At 42.5% G+C, this 17,075-nt stretch overlaps 1 long non-coding RNA gene across 1 annotated transcript; it reads right to left on the bottom strand.

Annotated features, from left to right (window-relative positions):
- Positions 1 to 639: 639 nt before the first annotated feature.
- On the bottom strand, positions 640 to 16,429 carry LOC124141113. The gene is made up of 2 exons (XR_006862008.2): positions 16,223 to 16,429; positions 640 to 1,553 (listed from the first exon to the last, which is right to left on the bottom strand). It is a non-coding gene; the product is annotated as an uncharacterized LOC124141113 (long non-coding RNA).
- Positions 16,430 to 17,075: the final 646 nt, after the last annotated feature.

Here is a 17,075-nt window from a genome sequence, read left to right as displayed (position 1 = left end):
TTAAACCGTCAAAATAAACGTGGACAGAGTGAGGGCGTGCTTGATTTCAAAATGATCTAGTTTTTAAGATTGATCTGCAGTACTGAAGTGTGGGTGAGGTGAGGTGAAATAGGGTTTAACGTCGCATTCAAAATTATTTAGCGACGGTCACGCTTGTTTGTGCACTAGATGGTGCTAGCCAACTGAGATAACATGCCACGGTTTGATACAACATTGTTTTATTATTGCCGAGCGCCAGGCATGGTAGCAACAAGTACCATCTTTTAACGTATTCGTGAGTTAGTGAGTATGGTTTTACGCCGCTTTTAGCAATATTCCAGCAATATCACGGCGGGGGACACCAGAAATTGTACCCATGTAGGGAATCGAACCCGGGTCTTCGGCGTGACGAGCTTACGCTTTAACCACTAGGCTACCCGACCGCCCCTTTAACGTATTTCTATTTTGGTATGACGCGGCCGGAGATCGCACCACCGACCTTCCGCTCTCCGGGCAGAGGCTCTATCCACTACACCACGGAGGCGGTCAGTCGGCAAATGTACGTGGCTATATTCAAAGACGTATATACGTCTTTGCTTTAATATACCTATAGTATTTGCAATATCGAGGCGGAAGAAAAAGCATAGTCAGCAAAACTGATTCAACAAAAAATCTGAACATTTATTCGGAAAGATCATTACGAACATATTTACAAGAAAACTGTATATAAAAACCCACTGACATCATAATATCATAATTTGTGTGTCTTCGCTGATCTAGCGATGTCGTCCACAACAACATTTCCTTATTATTGATCTTTCGGTAGGTCTTCTTGCTTTGCTTCAATCGAGACGTTCTATATGACCATGTTTTGTTACTGTGACACGCACAAGAAATCATTTCTTCTTCTTGTATCGTGACACAGCAACAGACATGCGACATTTGTTAACAGTAACTTCACATCTCGTCTCCTCTGACGTCCGCGTGATGAACCAATATTTATCAATTTCTGGTCCAAATTGCCTTCGATGATGTCAGCGCGGGGTTTCCAAATTAATAAACAAGAGTCATCAGGAGATGACATATCCCCCGGTCTGGTGCAATTCAGATAAGAGTTTGGCTAGTCATTTGGTTCATTGCCATTGAATACCTTCAGTTAGTAAAGAAGAAAGTATTTATCGTTGGTTGGTTGGTTTGTTGTTTAACGCCGCACTCAGCAATATTCCAGCTATATGACGGCGGTCTGTAAATAATCGACTCTGGACCAGACAATCCAGTGATTAATATCATGAGCATCGATCCTCGCAATAGGTATTTATCAACACTTTTCAAAATCCCAAATCATCTAAAGGCACTAGTTCCCCACTCGACCGATCTGTATAGCAAGTTTCAACGAGAAATATTCAACAGTTTTGGAGTTCTGCTTATTTTCAGTAAAGTCCACCAACTGATGTTGTCAGAATAAAATATATCTCATTTCATTCGTTCAATGAGTGAAGCCATTTAATTTTGGACAGTGTCCAGTAGTCAAGCGTCGATGCACCCTTCGCCATCCAATATCACCAGAACTGCATCTGAAACAAACAAAAAACGATTTCGGATTATCACTCAATATGCGCTTTCGAAAGGACCTTATCAAAAGAAATGTAAGCATAACGAATTTCCCCTTGAAACACAGCTGGTCCGTAAAGAGACGGTGGCGTAGCACTTGCCATCCTTTTCACTATTAAATACAAAGTTGTATTCAATAACTATTCTCGTCGCATCCTTCAAAACTGATCCTACAAAATGTAACCCAAAGCGTATTTTTCTTTAATCAAACAGATAAATGTCAAGGTTGCCGTAATTGCTGAGTCAGTTCAAAACTATATCTGGAACCTAATTTGATTTGATCATATCAAAGAAACAGCAGTTTCACCCAAATATCTCAGTGTGATCTGATGTGATCTCCGCTGGTGACGACAGCGCCGATCCAGCTGCGACCCTGGAAGGGGTGGGGGAGTGGGAAGTGCCTTGTGAAGAGATAAAACACAACCTTGTACGTGTCACCAAACATGGCTTCAGTTTTTCTGGCATCATCGGCGACTCATGAAATACGCCATGTCACTCAAGAGTGATAGTTCATCGCATAATGCCGCGATAACGAGGACAAAAATAACCTTTTGCAGTGCTAGTTATTGTTCGACCTTCTAGCCCTGGACTAAGGTGACGCGATAGCGAGCGTTTTATCCACTAGGCTACCCCATCGCCCCAAGTGCAAATAGGTTGCAGAATTCGAATGAAAGAGCAATGCTTACCATGCTAAGTGTTAGATCACGTCAAAGTCTTCTACTACCACGACTGTACCTAAGGCTACTATTACAAGGATTTCGACAGTTTCAAGAATACTATTTTCTGACAGTCTATGTTAATGCTGCTAATTTTAATTCTACGATTAAAACGTTCGGTATAGATCATATTAATTTTGGAAGAGTGTGTAGGTACGGTTTTAAGCCGCTTTAAGCAATAAAAAGAGTCCATACGGGCGATAATGACTAGCGAAACGACTCAAAACAAATACAGTATGTTAACGTGGGTCGGAATTGTATTTTGTGAAACGATGGAACACTTGACGTAAATGAAATTCTTATCCTGCTCATCGTAACAGCTGAAGAACGACAAGAGACCATCATAGATTCCGTGTTGTTCCAACCGGGTTGATACCCATTATTGTTATTAACAACATACGACCAAAGCTAGAGGGCTCTAAGAGGTAAAATACATGAAAGGGAGTGACTGGTTTTCCGCCATGTTTAAATTTCTTTCCGCGTGTGGAATCGAACCCGGGCCTCTGGCGTGCCGAGCGAGTGAGTTAAAATTTAGCGTCGTGTCGGCATTAATTATATAGCAACTCTGGCGTGCCGATCGCTTTTGCATCTAGACAACCCAATGGTCCCATCATACATCAAAACACCGAAATCAGGATAAGCACCGATAGTTTTCAACAATTTATTGACTAAATAAGACCACCCCAACCAAACCCCCGTAAAGACTATCTCCCAGACCCTTGAGAAAAAAATTAAAAAGTAGATCCAACTCCATAGATTGCCTCTAGCTCCTTACATTAAGCATTGTTCTAGGCTCCATTTGGATTTCACTCTTATTTTGTAGACATATATTTTGAAATAAGATAACAATATTTCTGGAACTAAATCTCAGTCTACCCTCCTATTAATAACAGGACTACCACCGCCACAAAAAACACAACTTTCAACTACTGCGGTAACGTCATCATCTCAAATGATGGACGAGTCGCGCCGAAATTAATAATACAACCATCTATATGTACAAGGCTAACCAAAAACGTTGTACCTGTGATAACACTTTCACTAAGAGAATCATTCCAGCAGCAAGAGGGGTATTTACATTTGTTTGGAACAATTTAACACTTGTGAACGGAGCGAATGCAACATCTGTGTAACCTTATCTGGTGGACTGCCCTTGCACGTGCGGGTTATGTAGAAGGTCATTGTCAGTAACTCTTGACGTCATTGCGGCGTTGCATATGTTCAAGGAGAAAGAACTCGTTTAGGTTCAGTCGAACTCATCTGTTTTCTCAAAAGTATTCCACAAAAAAACATATGGATGAGGAGTAGGAGAAAGTGTTTCAACGCCTGGTGACTGCAAATCATGGAATCTAGGACACGTAAAAGGTATCGGGAAGCTAGGGCTGGGACGAGTCCAAATTTAATACCCGGGTACCCACCCCTCTATTACCCGACCCTACTCGGGTACCCACTGTAGGTCTCAGGAGATAGTCTTCACTTCATAAGTACACATAGGCGCGTCACAAAGCCTGATCACCCATCACTGTTAGTCTTCACTTCATAAGTACACATAGCCGCGTCACGAAGCCTGATCACCCATCACTGTTAGTCTTCACTTCATAAGTACACATAGCCGCGTCACGAAGCCTGATCACCCATCACTGTTAGTCTTCACTTCATAAGTACACATAGGCGCGTCACAAAGCCTGATCACCCATCACTGTTAGTCTTCACTTCATAAGTACACATAGCCGCGTCACGAAGCCTGATCACCCATCACTGTTAGTCTTCACTTCATAAGTACACATAGCCGCGTCACGAAGCCTGATCACCCATCACTGTTAGTCTTCACTTCATAAGTACACATAGGCGCGTCACAAAGCCTGATCACCCATCACTGTTAGTCTTCACTTCATAAGTACACATAGCCGCGTCACGAAGCCTGATCACCCATCACTGTTAGTCTTCACTTCATAAGTACACATAGCCGCGTCACGAAGCCTGATCACCCATCCCTGTTAGTCGATGCATCGGATGCAGAAACCACCCACCATCTAATAAGCCAGCAGTCGTCTGCTACAAGCATTGGCTACGCAGAGAGAAATGGTATCGGAGTAAAGTTTGTTGATTATGATGTTCAATTAGAGCGAGTGTGGGAGCTGGTGAGATTTTACGTCTCCGTTATCCATGGACGGTGGACACCGGAGGGGGGTTGGGAGAGAAAGCACGGGGCAAGGGCCATAACTCTGTAAAAAATGATTTTACGACACCAATTTTCGAACTCATTTGAGATCATGACCAGTAACATCAGTGTATAAAATTTTATTTCTCCGACTTTAAAATCTGTCCACTTTGAGAAGCAAACGGATGGGCGGACGGACGAACTCCATTTCTATATCCCCCGCACCACTTCGTGGCTAGTGATAAGAACATAATCAAAAGCATATCGAAGAGTGTCAACGGACGTACCCGCGCTGAAAACTCCGGGATGACAACTTGAAATGGTTGATGTCGAGATAATACTGAAATATCACTGATTGGCATATCGGCATATTCTTTTTTTGTTACTGCCTAAACTCGACTATTTACAGGTTGCCGTGATCGCTGGTAAAGAGCGACTGCAGTGTAAAACAAGATTTACTTTAATTCACCACACCCAACGATTGGGGCAAGTTTCCAACTGTACGACGCACATATTGCCCAGGAATGACAGTGGTTCATTGCATAACAAATGTCCACGACTTCCTGGTGCGACGACTAACGATAAGCGATGCAGGAACACACGTACATCGAACGTACATTGACACAACCCCATATCCGTGAAAGTAGGCACATGCGTCAGGGAAAACACACATTCTGATTCTCGGGAATTAGATTAACTTTACTTCCTGAATATGTAAGGTCATGAGTCCTCTATCTCACCAAAACATCAGCCAACTAACACCTGGTGCATGTACAGCACGTGCTGCACGTGCAGCAATGCACGCGGTGTTCTGTCAACGTGATCCCTTCCAGTTCCACCAACAAACACCTGGTGCAGGAAATGCACGTGCAGCACACAATTCTATAAAAATTAATTCTCTATGGGTACAATTATGGATGGCAAAGTATTCACGTGATCAAATGGCAATCATTGTGAAGACAAGCGTTTGAGTTCAACTGAAAGAAATATGCGCGGTTTAAGAACGAAAACCAGTGACTAAAGACCGGGTTTCATAAAACCACAACACAAACGTTCACTTTCCCCTCGACACTTCAGTTCGCATACCATCCTTCTGTGCGACGCTCTGTGGACGTCATCTCAAGCTATTCATTGTTTCAGCGCTCACGTCAAACATTAAACATCCTGCCTTTATCTGAATCCCGATAAGGGGCTCTCCAGGGTGAGATCTCCAAGGGAGTTACATAAATAGTGTTTCTATAACATGTTTGTGGCTCAACTGTCCCATACGTCCTCAAATGTGGATTATAATACACTTTTCAACTCTCTATTCTACGCCGAGATTTGAATGATTCTAAATGTATGCTATAATTATATATCGCGGGTAGCCCAATACAGACGGTAACTCTTGTCAGTCAAAGCAACAATTCAAACCGCACATTTCTTTCGTTTAATTTTCATAATATTTCACCCGACAAATACTTCCTTACATCATTGCTATTTTTTAATCCAACTCTACAGCAAATCTAGACTAACATCTAGTCTCTGAAATCAAGTATTTTACATAAAAAGACAGACGTTAGATTTCCTTAAACAGACAAAGGTACATCTTCCCGAGGCAAGAGAGTTAACTGACTATAAAAGCCCAGTTTCCACCCTTGCCGAACTAGGATGGTATTATGGAGTTACATTTTGGCTGGACTAACGAGTCTATGCATAGTCCAATCAAAATCGCGCACCTAAATTGAAATCCGGTTCGCAAACTGTCGTGCAGATTTCGGTCGATTGCAGGATTTGCAAAGCATGTGCACCACCAACTCGTTGTCAGCAGATATTTTCAAAATCTTCTCATGTTTTTAATCAAGGTGCTCACGTGATTTGATGCTTTTCGCGATGTAAGACCCCTTTTATCACAATATAGATATTGATTATCGATCAGATCATCAGATCAGATCATCCGGGCGCAACCATTTTGTGTGAAGCAAACGCAAGTGATACGAGAGGTGGAATCTGATTGGTCCTTAGAAGAGGCTTAGAACGGACATAATTGGTAATAGCCACTGGTGGCGCTACGATCGAGCCCAGTAATTCCAGCCTAGTTCGGCAAGGGTGGAAACTGGACTTTTAAAGTCAGTTTACTCTCTTGCCTCGGGAAGATGACAAAGGTAATGAGAACAGAGGCTCTTCATTTCTCTTAAACCGTACTAATTATGACTGCCATCTATAGACTTGCATGGGCTGTATTGGATATAACTGTTTAGTCTGCGTGTGACAAACCACATCATATAATAATTTTGTTTGTTTGTTGTTTAACACCGCACTCAGCAACATTCCAGCTATATGACGGCGGTTTGTAAATAATCGAGTCTGGACCAGAAAATCCAGTGATTGATAACATGAGCATCGATCCACACAGTTGGGACGCGATGACATGCATCAACCAAGTCAACGAGCCTGACCACCCTGATCTCCGTTTTTCAAAGGGATGTTATTGCAAAGACGATAGTAACTCCCACACTTTAATACCATGTAATTAAAACGACACATCTAATGACTTTTACTTGTTTTAAGTGAAAAGGTTGATGAATGAATGCAAATAACCACTTCGGAATGTTAAAGTGTCCAGATGTTCTCGGTATGACGGTGCCATCTTCACGGCTTACATCGCACGGACCTCAGAGTAAACAACCTTAGCGATTCCGGCATCTGATTGGCTTCAAGGAGTAGGCTGAGAACATTTGAATGTAGTGTATATGCAAAACTGACAGTGATGGGTGTGAGGTTAGCGGAAGGATGAGTGACGAACGCCAGAGAGGGTTTCCGGGGCAAATGGGGTATCTCATGGGGGCTCAACACTAACATATCTTGATAACTGCATTTGGAGGTCAGTGTGGGTCTTCAGAATTGTTATCATGTTACCATTAAGTGTTGATCACTCACACACGGCTCGTATCATCAAGAATACCAGGAGGCAACATTTGCAATCAAGGAATGTATGAAACCATCACACAAACCATCGGACAAAATATACTATAAAAAGATATTCTTATTTGCTCGAGCTCTTCATCTTTGATGGATTAAACAATGTGACACGAAAATATGGAAAATAGGGTAAGTGTTGCGTTCTGAATACTAACTGATCAAATGCATGGCACCAGACTCTGTAAATGGAAGCGCCAAAAGACATTTCCAAAATAATGACATTTCTGCTGAACAACTGTCCATTGTACGATTCCGACTATATCAAACAAGCAAACAAACAAAGTCTTCTCGGAAAAAAATTACATGCAGGGTACTGGAAAGACACTAAATATCCAGCACTAGTTATAGTTTACCACCAAACCAACCAAGCCAGCCTAACAAGATGATACCAAATGAATGAACAACAACTTGGCTACACATGCATCCCTTCATTATTATTTCATTTGTTTGTTGTTTAAAGCTGCACTCAGCAATATTCCAGCTATATGACGGCGGTCTGTAAATAATCGAGTCTGGACCAGACAATCCATTGATTGATATCATGAGCATCGATCTACACAATTGGGATCGATGACTTGTATCAACCAAGTCAGCGAGCCTGACCACACGATCCCGTTAGTCGCCTCTAAACAAGCATAGCCCGCCCTTTACGACAAGCATGGGTTGCTGAAGACCTATTCTACCCCGGATCTTCACAGGCCAATTATTATTTTAAGCTGTGGTTAAACAAAACAACTCCATATATACACACCCTTAAAACAGGTCTATCAAGTTTCGCGTAGCTTCGTCATATAGAATCTACACTAAACAATTTCTATGTCGAGAAAATCACACAGTGAACTTTTGTAACAATACAAAGCAGGTATACTCATTTTGCTAATGCGGCAACTACAGACGACAAATATTACCCCTCTTACCCCCTGGGCTCTATGCCCCGAGATGGGTACAATGTGTGAAGCCAGTTGTTGACGCTCACCACAGCAATATGACCACGTCTCCCGGGTTAATGATAGAAGGGATGTAGTTACTTCCGCAACGAAGCAATGGCGGTGAATCCAGGGAGATATTGCACTGGGTGTATCATGGCAGAAATGAATAAATCGTTAAAAGAATCGAAATCGCGTCTGGGATCATCAGAGTGCGTTAGATGTTGATCAAATCTACGGCGTTGGGGTCCCTAGTTTCGAAAGTCATGGGTTCGATTCGATATTGGTGTAGTGTGTCAAGCCTATTCCTGGTGTCCTCCGTCTCTGGAATATGTTGGCAAAAGAGACTTATAACAGATCACCAACTCCCACCCTCGCTCACAGTGTACGTCACCAACAAACGTACTAATATTTCCTCAACAAACTAGGGCTTGGACGAGACCAAATTTACTACCCGGGTACCCATCCTCTATTACCCGACCCTACCCAGGTACCCAATATAGGTCTCAAGCCATACAAAATGTCCGATTTGGAAAAAAAAAATTACCACAGCACTTGCAAGATGTATTCAGATAAATGTATCAAACGACCTGGTCATGAATACACTGAAGTTGACTTAAGATATATCTTTATTCAACCATATGAAAAGTAAGAAGGAATGGGTGCATCAGAAGGAAATGCGAACATTAGTGAATTGTAGTGTAATCATAGAGTTCTAGATATGTTTTGTCATTAAACTATATATCACATGACTTACCACGGGTCCGGGTAGTCTTGTGGGTACCCGGGTCCTACTAAGTACCCACCCGACCCAGGTACCCGAGTTACCCGTCCCAGCCCAACAACAAACAATCACGGAAATACTTCGATTATATGGCCTGGGTGACGTGAGAAAGCTGACCGAATGTTAACAACAATTATGCCAAGTTAGACATACGTATGTTAACACTGGTTCTGTAGGTTTGACATTAAAACCAGCTGTCGCAATGTCATCACCCAAATAAACGTGCTTGCGTCCGCTGAAACGGGGAGTTTTATAGCATTAGAAGTAAACCGGTATTAGTTGTACTTCATAGCGCGAGCCAATCATCTACATCAATCTCATTCAGATCTTTTACTTCGGTGCCTCTTTGAGTGAGGTTCTGTGGACATCTCCATAGGAAGTGGCGTCAGGTGAACTTTGAGTTAAATTCCCACATAAATTGGGATCAAACGGGATAGAATTTAGTGAGGTGCGGTAAAATGGGCATTCAAGATAATTTTGTGTGTGCGTGTGTGTGTGTGTACTCGTCAGGACTTATGACGGTTTTATAGTGCCAGCCCAATGAGATATCATGCCGCAACTTAACATGGATACCACACTCAGACATAGTACACTGACTCCCAGCTGACCAGTCCTTGTTATTTTGACGCATTATTTATTATGATGCTTTTTAGGCAGACGCTTTATCCACCAGGACACGGAGGCAGTCGCTGGTCCTATGAAAATCAAGTCCTTACAATATGTTGCCTGTCTGTCATGGTACTCCCACGGCGTTAATGGTTGTTCAAACGATCAGCCACAGGTATGCCTGGCGGCTATTAATTATAGGCCATTGTCAAATGGAGCTGAAATGTTGCCGACTGCGGCGTTAAACAGCATTGTTTACCTCTGTCCTTGTGCAAGGATTTCCATTGTTGGCCTTCATGCATCGTTTATGCATACAGGACTCAATTCGTCAGGGTTTCTGGAAATCGATCGGGTCGAACATGAGAGACGTCAGCATTAATACTCAGCAATGATCAGATCAAATCTAGCCACAGTGAGGTAGTAAGATTGCATCGATTCGAGTCCCATTTTGGGAGAGATCGTGTTTACAGCCTATTCAAGATACACACCGACACTAAAATGTCTTTGTGGTGCGGCTATCGGAATTGTACAAGAAACTAGTTATCCCGAAGATAAAAAAAACATTTCTGATCGGCGTAATACAGCGTTGATTAAAAAGGTATAACCCCAGGTCTCCATAGCGGAAAGAGTGAGCCTATTTATACGCCGCCTCATGTAATCCTCCATCCATATGAACTTTGTACCTAGGAGTGGTATCGAACCCAGGTTGTCGACGTGACCAGGCAACGCTTTAAGTACTAAGCCACCCTACCCACCCATAGTATAAAGTAGGCCACCCCACCCACCCACCCATATTATAAAATAGGCCGGTCCACCCACCCATAGTATAAAGTTGGCCACCCCACCCACCCACCCATAGTATAAAATAGGCCGGTCCACCCACCCATAGTATAAAGTTGGCCACCCCACCCACCCATAGTGTAAAGTAGGCCACCCCACCCTACCATAGTATAAAGTAGGCCACCCCACCCACCCATAGTGTAAAGTAGGCCACCCCACCCACCCATAGTGTAAAGTAGGCCACCCCACCCACCCATAGTATAAAGTAGGCCACCCCACCCACCCATAGTATAAAGTAGGCCACCCCACCCACCCATAGTATAAAGTAGGCCACCCCACCCACCCACCCATAGCATAAAGTAGGTCACCCCACCCACCCACCCATAGTATAAAGTAGGCCACCCCACCCACCCATAGTATAAAGTAGGCCACCCCACCCACCCACCCATAGTATAAAGTAGGCCACCCCACCCACCCATAGTATAAAATAGGCCGGTCCACCCACCCATAGTATAAAGTAGGCCACCCCACCCACCCATAGTATAAAGTAGGCCACCCCGCCCACCCATAGTATAAAGTAGGCCACCCCACCCACCCACCCATAGTATAAAGTAGGCCACCCCACCCACCCATAGTGTAAAGAAGGAGCATAACTCCATGGTGTTATGACAAAAGAGAGGCTAGAGATAAGTCCTAATATGAAGAGGCGTTCTGTTTGGCTTCTCTGAACTTCAGACTCTCGTCCCTCAACTCTGGTCCCTCTCTAGGGGAGTAAATCTGTATGTCACCCTTCACCTGTTAAGTCAGTATGTTTGATAACAGTGTTTGTATATCGCATTGACATCAGAAAAAAAAGTTTTGAATTCCTGAGATACGGCAATGAGTGGAGTGCCGACACGTACACAACCGGCTTTGAGCGTCAGACACGCAGTGCAGACATGGGCCAGTTAAAGGACAGACTATCTTCACGGGTAGATTTCTATGGAGAGTTTGACATGTACGCATGAGGGATACTGCGCCCGACATGAGATTGTGGTGTCAAGACCTGGTCATGGGACACTTACAGACAGGACAGACATGCAGGTGTCTGTAACATAGATATGGACATGCCAGACAGTCATGACGTAAACTGTTAATACACCAGATCCTGTTACGAGACAGACCGTGAATACACCAGATCCTGTCATGAGACAGACCGTTCATACACCAGATCCTGTCACGAGACAGACCGTTAATACACCAGATCCTGTCACGAGACAGACCGTTAATAAACCAGATCCTGTCGCGAGACAGACCGTTAATACACCAGATCCTGTCATGAGACAGACCGTTAATACACCAGATCCTGTCACGAGACAGGCCGTTAATACACCAGATCCTGTCACGAGACAGACCGTTAATACACCAGATCCTGTCACGAGACAGACCGTTAATACACCAGATCCTGTCATGAGACAGACCGTTCATACACCAGATCCTGTCACGAGACAGACCGTTAATACACCAGATCCTGTCATGAGACAGACCGTTAATATACCAGGTCCTGTCACGAGACAGACCGTTAATACACCAGATCCTGTCATGAGACAGACCGTTAATACACCAGATCCTGTCACGAGACAGACCGTTAATACACCAGATCCTGTCACGAGACAGACCGTTAATACACCAGATCCTGTCATGAGACAAACCATTTTCAGCAGAGGAGATAGCGTAGTGGTCAAAGCGTTCGCTTGTCATCTCCAAAGTCCTGGTTCTATTCCAACGCAGGTACATTGTGAAGCTCTTTTCGTGTCTCCGCCATGACATTGGTGGAATATTGCCAAAAAGCGGCGTTACACCACACTTTCTCACTCACTATAGATTCAGAATTTAAAGATGGGGGGATCGGGGACTTCCCTAATTCCCATCGTTTCGCATCGTAGCACGACATCGCTTTGAGGAAATGGTTCGGAACTTCCAGAACAACGCAACGTAGATGCGCATTCGAATGGAGCTTAAACGAAACAACACAATACCAGCATGTCTTGAGATCGCCGGAATTGATGAAATATAAGATTCACTGGCCCTCTAGTCCAATCAGGCCTACCAACCATATAAAAGACATATGCATCATCTGAAAACAACTGATAGCATCATCAAACTCGCTGACATCATCTAAATATTTCGATGTCAGATTGCCATTACGCACGTACATGGCCCGGAGATGTATTAGAAAGGTGATTGTTGATAAATGTGCTACACCCGTGTCCTGGGCTAATGGTGTATATTGGGGCGGCGAGATACTGAGTCACTAGATAACTAATGACTACATATGGGGTCATTTCCCTACGCGTATTAACCCAGAAACAGACCAGAGAAAGGTATGGCAAGCACTCACACAGGAAACCGTCTTCACATCCGACAACCTCTTAACATTTCTGTCTTCAAAAAAATCAACTGGAATATTTTCAGTGAAGCCGGGCTAGTGTGGCTCAGTAATAAACGTGTTCGATTATCGCGCATATGTTCGTGGTTTGAATCTCCACGCACTGCAATTAATGTTCCTTAATCATGCGAGAACAGACATTCATACCACTAACAAGCGGTGAAGAGTGAGTGAGTGAGTGAGTGAGTATGGTTTTACACCACTTTAGCAATATTCCAGCAATATCACGGCGGGGACACCAGAAATGGGCTTCACACATTGTACCCATGTCGGGAATCTAACCCGGGTCTTTGGTGTGACGAGCGAACGCTTTAACCACTAGGCTACCCAACCGCCCCCAAGCGGACCGCGATCTCTCTGAAAGAGAGGTGCAGTCTCGTGACCGTGTTCATAATCATCATCATCATCATTCGTCGTACCTTACATAAAAGGGGATACAACATAGGAGAATAACTGTCAGATCATCACGATTATCGATTCTCAACATGGCCACAAAACCAACTCACCAGCGAACCTTAAATACTATTGCTCCGTGATTGTCACAGTTGCATTTACCATCATTCGTGTGTTTGAAGTCTGTTGTTATAAATTCTGAATTTAAAGTTATAATTTGTTTACCTGTCATTGATCCATATACCTGGCACATTACATACCTGAGAGTACGTGCAGTAGTTTAACTGTATGGATCTATCTGAATCGCACCTGCCCTACCTGTAATCAGCATTCCCCGCCGTCTACCTGGCTGTGGTCACGTAGGCGACAAGGTGAGACCATAACGTTAAATTCAAATCTGAGACTTACGGTATTCGTGTATTCATTCCAACTCACTTATTTACAAAACTAAAATGGACGATTTTTGACATACGTCAAAAAACGACATCCATACGGAAGTATATGTCGATCAAAAATAACATAATTGTAACAGAACATTAGGTCATACTTATTTTATTGTATGGTTTAGGGCATTTTTGCAACACAGATCTAGGAATGATTAAAACATTTATGTATGTAAATATTTTGTAATTTATTTGGCAAAAATGACAGATGTTTGGGTCGGTCTGTTCAGTGAGAAACTTGAAAGTCAATTCTATTAACAGTCTGATTTAATGTTTAATATGTTTACAGTACTAGATACTAGGTATTTTCTTCTAAGAAGCCTTCGTTCTCTTAATAAAGGGTGTTTAGGGACAATGTGCCATGAGACTACATGAAATGCATTTAATCAATTATTATTTGTAATTTAATTTGGCATTTTTATGTTATCATATTTTTGTAGTCGTAGTCTTCTTATCCACCAAGGATGAAGAATTTCCCAACATTTTTTATTGTGATATCTGATTCAGATTGTGGCCTTCATCTCCGGTTTCTCGAATTCTTTAATCTAATTGTTTTTATATTGTTGCCTTGTCTGTATTCGGCGTAAACATCCGGGCAATAGGTCACGCAACTCTTGAACTATGCAGGTGTTAAACATGGGAATCCCGTACAAAACATGGCTTTGTGAGGGGGTTCATTCAAGATGTACAGGTGCGCACTGCGATATGAAAAGTTGTTTTGTGTGTGGATGCGCGCAGAACTGAATAACTTAGTGACTAGCCTTGTCTGATATTATTCTGAAAAATATAATTTAAAAAATGGCACTGACTTTACTTGTGCGCATGCCTGGAGTTGTCAGATACTAGCTGTCTAACAACAGGATCACGGCGGATTTATATCCTGTTGGCAGACCTGTGATTTTGTGAATGATACTTAGTCGTATTTAGAGCAGCTGCGACAACACTTTCTCTGTGCTGTTCCCTATAAACGATTTTGATATTGACTTGTCCGCGTAGCCACAAGTAAAAAAAAAAATAGTTGATAAGGAGCAGCACTCTGGAATTTGACAATTTGACAACGATACAGTTGTCGCAGGTGTGTCAATAATTGCCTCGAATCTGTATCAGAAAAGTATAATGTTGTTCTTACAATTGATAGCAGTTACGAAAGTAGCACATATTATATCGCATATATTTGTTTCATTATTTTCTTAAGGAATAAATGGGGAGGCATGGCAATCAATTTCCTAAAACTTTCCTTTACAAGAATTGCAACTTCGTAATGGTATATACTGTTAATGAATGAATGTTTGGTCTAACGACCTCGAAAATAGGGTTTCGGGAAGAATACTCGTAGACATAGATACCACGAGATTGGATATGACAAAGTCTAAATCAAGTTGAATCTGGGATTCGAACCCATGATCAGCGGATCTTCAGCGTGTCAGAAAATGTTTCAAACGTGACCTTTAATAGCCTTCAGGAGAAATTCAGCCTAACATAGCCTGTGAACACCAGTTCGCATGGCGTTGCCATGTGTGGTCACTAAACACGTCTAACACTTGGATAGCATTAGATTAGATTAATATACACTGATTTCATGAGCCATCCAACTCGCCTCAACTATAATCTGATAACACCCGATATCTGTCACCCGCTTCTCCTAGATAGATTACTTACATTAATACCACTGATAATATAACCTATTCTATTCCCAGGCTCCCCATCACACTGATGACGTCATCACTCGGAATCTCCCAGTTGTACAGGGAGTTCCACTTCCGCTTGGTCTGAGCGTTACGTGATGCGAGGCAGAGGGAAGTTATTCTATAGTTAGCGTTATTCATACTTGTACAATGCCTTCATTACAAAATGTGAGCGTTAATGTATTGACAGTGAAAACCAAGGATCCTTTTGCATATTTACGGATCGCCATAGGACCAGCTCCAAGGACCATAGGACCAGCTTCAAGCCATTCTATGATTCTAAAATGCCTGCATTCTGCCAGGGCGGGAGAAGTAGGGGTGAGGTTAATGGGATGTGTATGGGGAGAGGGGTGGGTTCGAGGATGGGTAAAGCTAAACTTGAGGTTAAGGATGCTCTATCATTCATTTTTACTGGTTCACCTTCACCTTAATCAAACCACTTTGACAAAAGTTGGTTATTTAAATGATTAAGTTTCCATTTGTTTGTTTGTTTGCGGTTTAACGCCGCGCTCAGAAATTGATATTCCAGCTATATGACGGCGGCCCATAAGTAATCAAGTATGATTGATGCATTGAGCAACGATCGAACTAAAACTGGTGATTAACATTCATTAACATGAACATTAACATTTAACATATAAATACATACATGGTATGCCAAATTATCTGCCTTTGGAACCTATGAGAACAAAAACAACTAATATTAAAAAAATAACTATTATCATTTAGGTAAGATTTAACGAACTTACCATTTCGTTGTCGTCGCTCACTGACCACTCCGTCGCATCAACCGATGTCAATGCCATCACCGTACTTCCTTCTCTGTTGTCAAGGTTACTTCTCCCACACTCGCTTCATGAATGAAGTTCAAACTAAAAACATTAAAAAAATTCAAAGTGGTTGCATGTGGTCAAACACAACCGTCCTTCTCGCTGGACTTGCTACTGTGCCGCAAGCCCGCTCCCCGCCCTCCCGTCAAGACCTGCGCTCAAGGGAGAGAGGCAGTGAAACACGCGTGGGGTGAGAGCTGCGTGAAGGTCTGCACGTCTGCCACTGTGACGTCACTCAGGAATTCCCCTAAGTGGGATTCCTCGTACGGGTCTATATTTACATTAACCGTCGACACCAGCGACACTTGTAAACGGATGTAAAAAATATATTATGAAATGAGTAAAGTTATAAAGGTGTATTAATATGTCGACTCTCAACAGCAACTGTCATCATATGCATTTATTGATATTTACATTCAAGCCACATTGTAAAACATTTTAAAATTAAAAAAAATATCAATATTTCAAATATAATTATGACGATATGTGATACATTTACGTTTACTCTCTAGTCAAGTCACACACTAAACATAAATTTTAATATCATATTTGAACAATAATTATGATAGTAATGCTCATAACGATATAAACTCAGTGACTTAATTACAGAATAGGTTTTCAGTAACCCATGCTGGCCACATGAGGCGACTAATGTTTGTTTGTGTGTTGTTTAACGCCGCACTCAGCAATATTCAAGCTATGCGGTCTTTAAATAATCGAATGTCCAGATAATCCAGTGATTGACATCATGAGCATCGATCCACGCAATTGG

This window comes from Haliotis rufescens, unplaced genomic scaffold (assembly GCF_023055435.1).
Source record: "Haliotis rufescens isolate VD_foot unplaced genomic scaffold, xgHalRufe1.0.p SCAF_6, whole genome shotgun sequence".
Lineage (NCBI taxonomy): Eukaryota > Metazoa > Mollusca > Gastropoda > Lepetellida > Haliotidae > Haliotis > Haliotis rufescens.
This window is presented reverse-complemented; position numbering and strand designations above follow the sequence as displayed.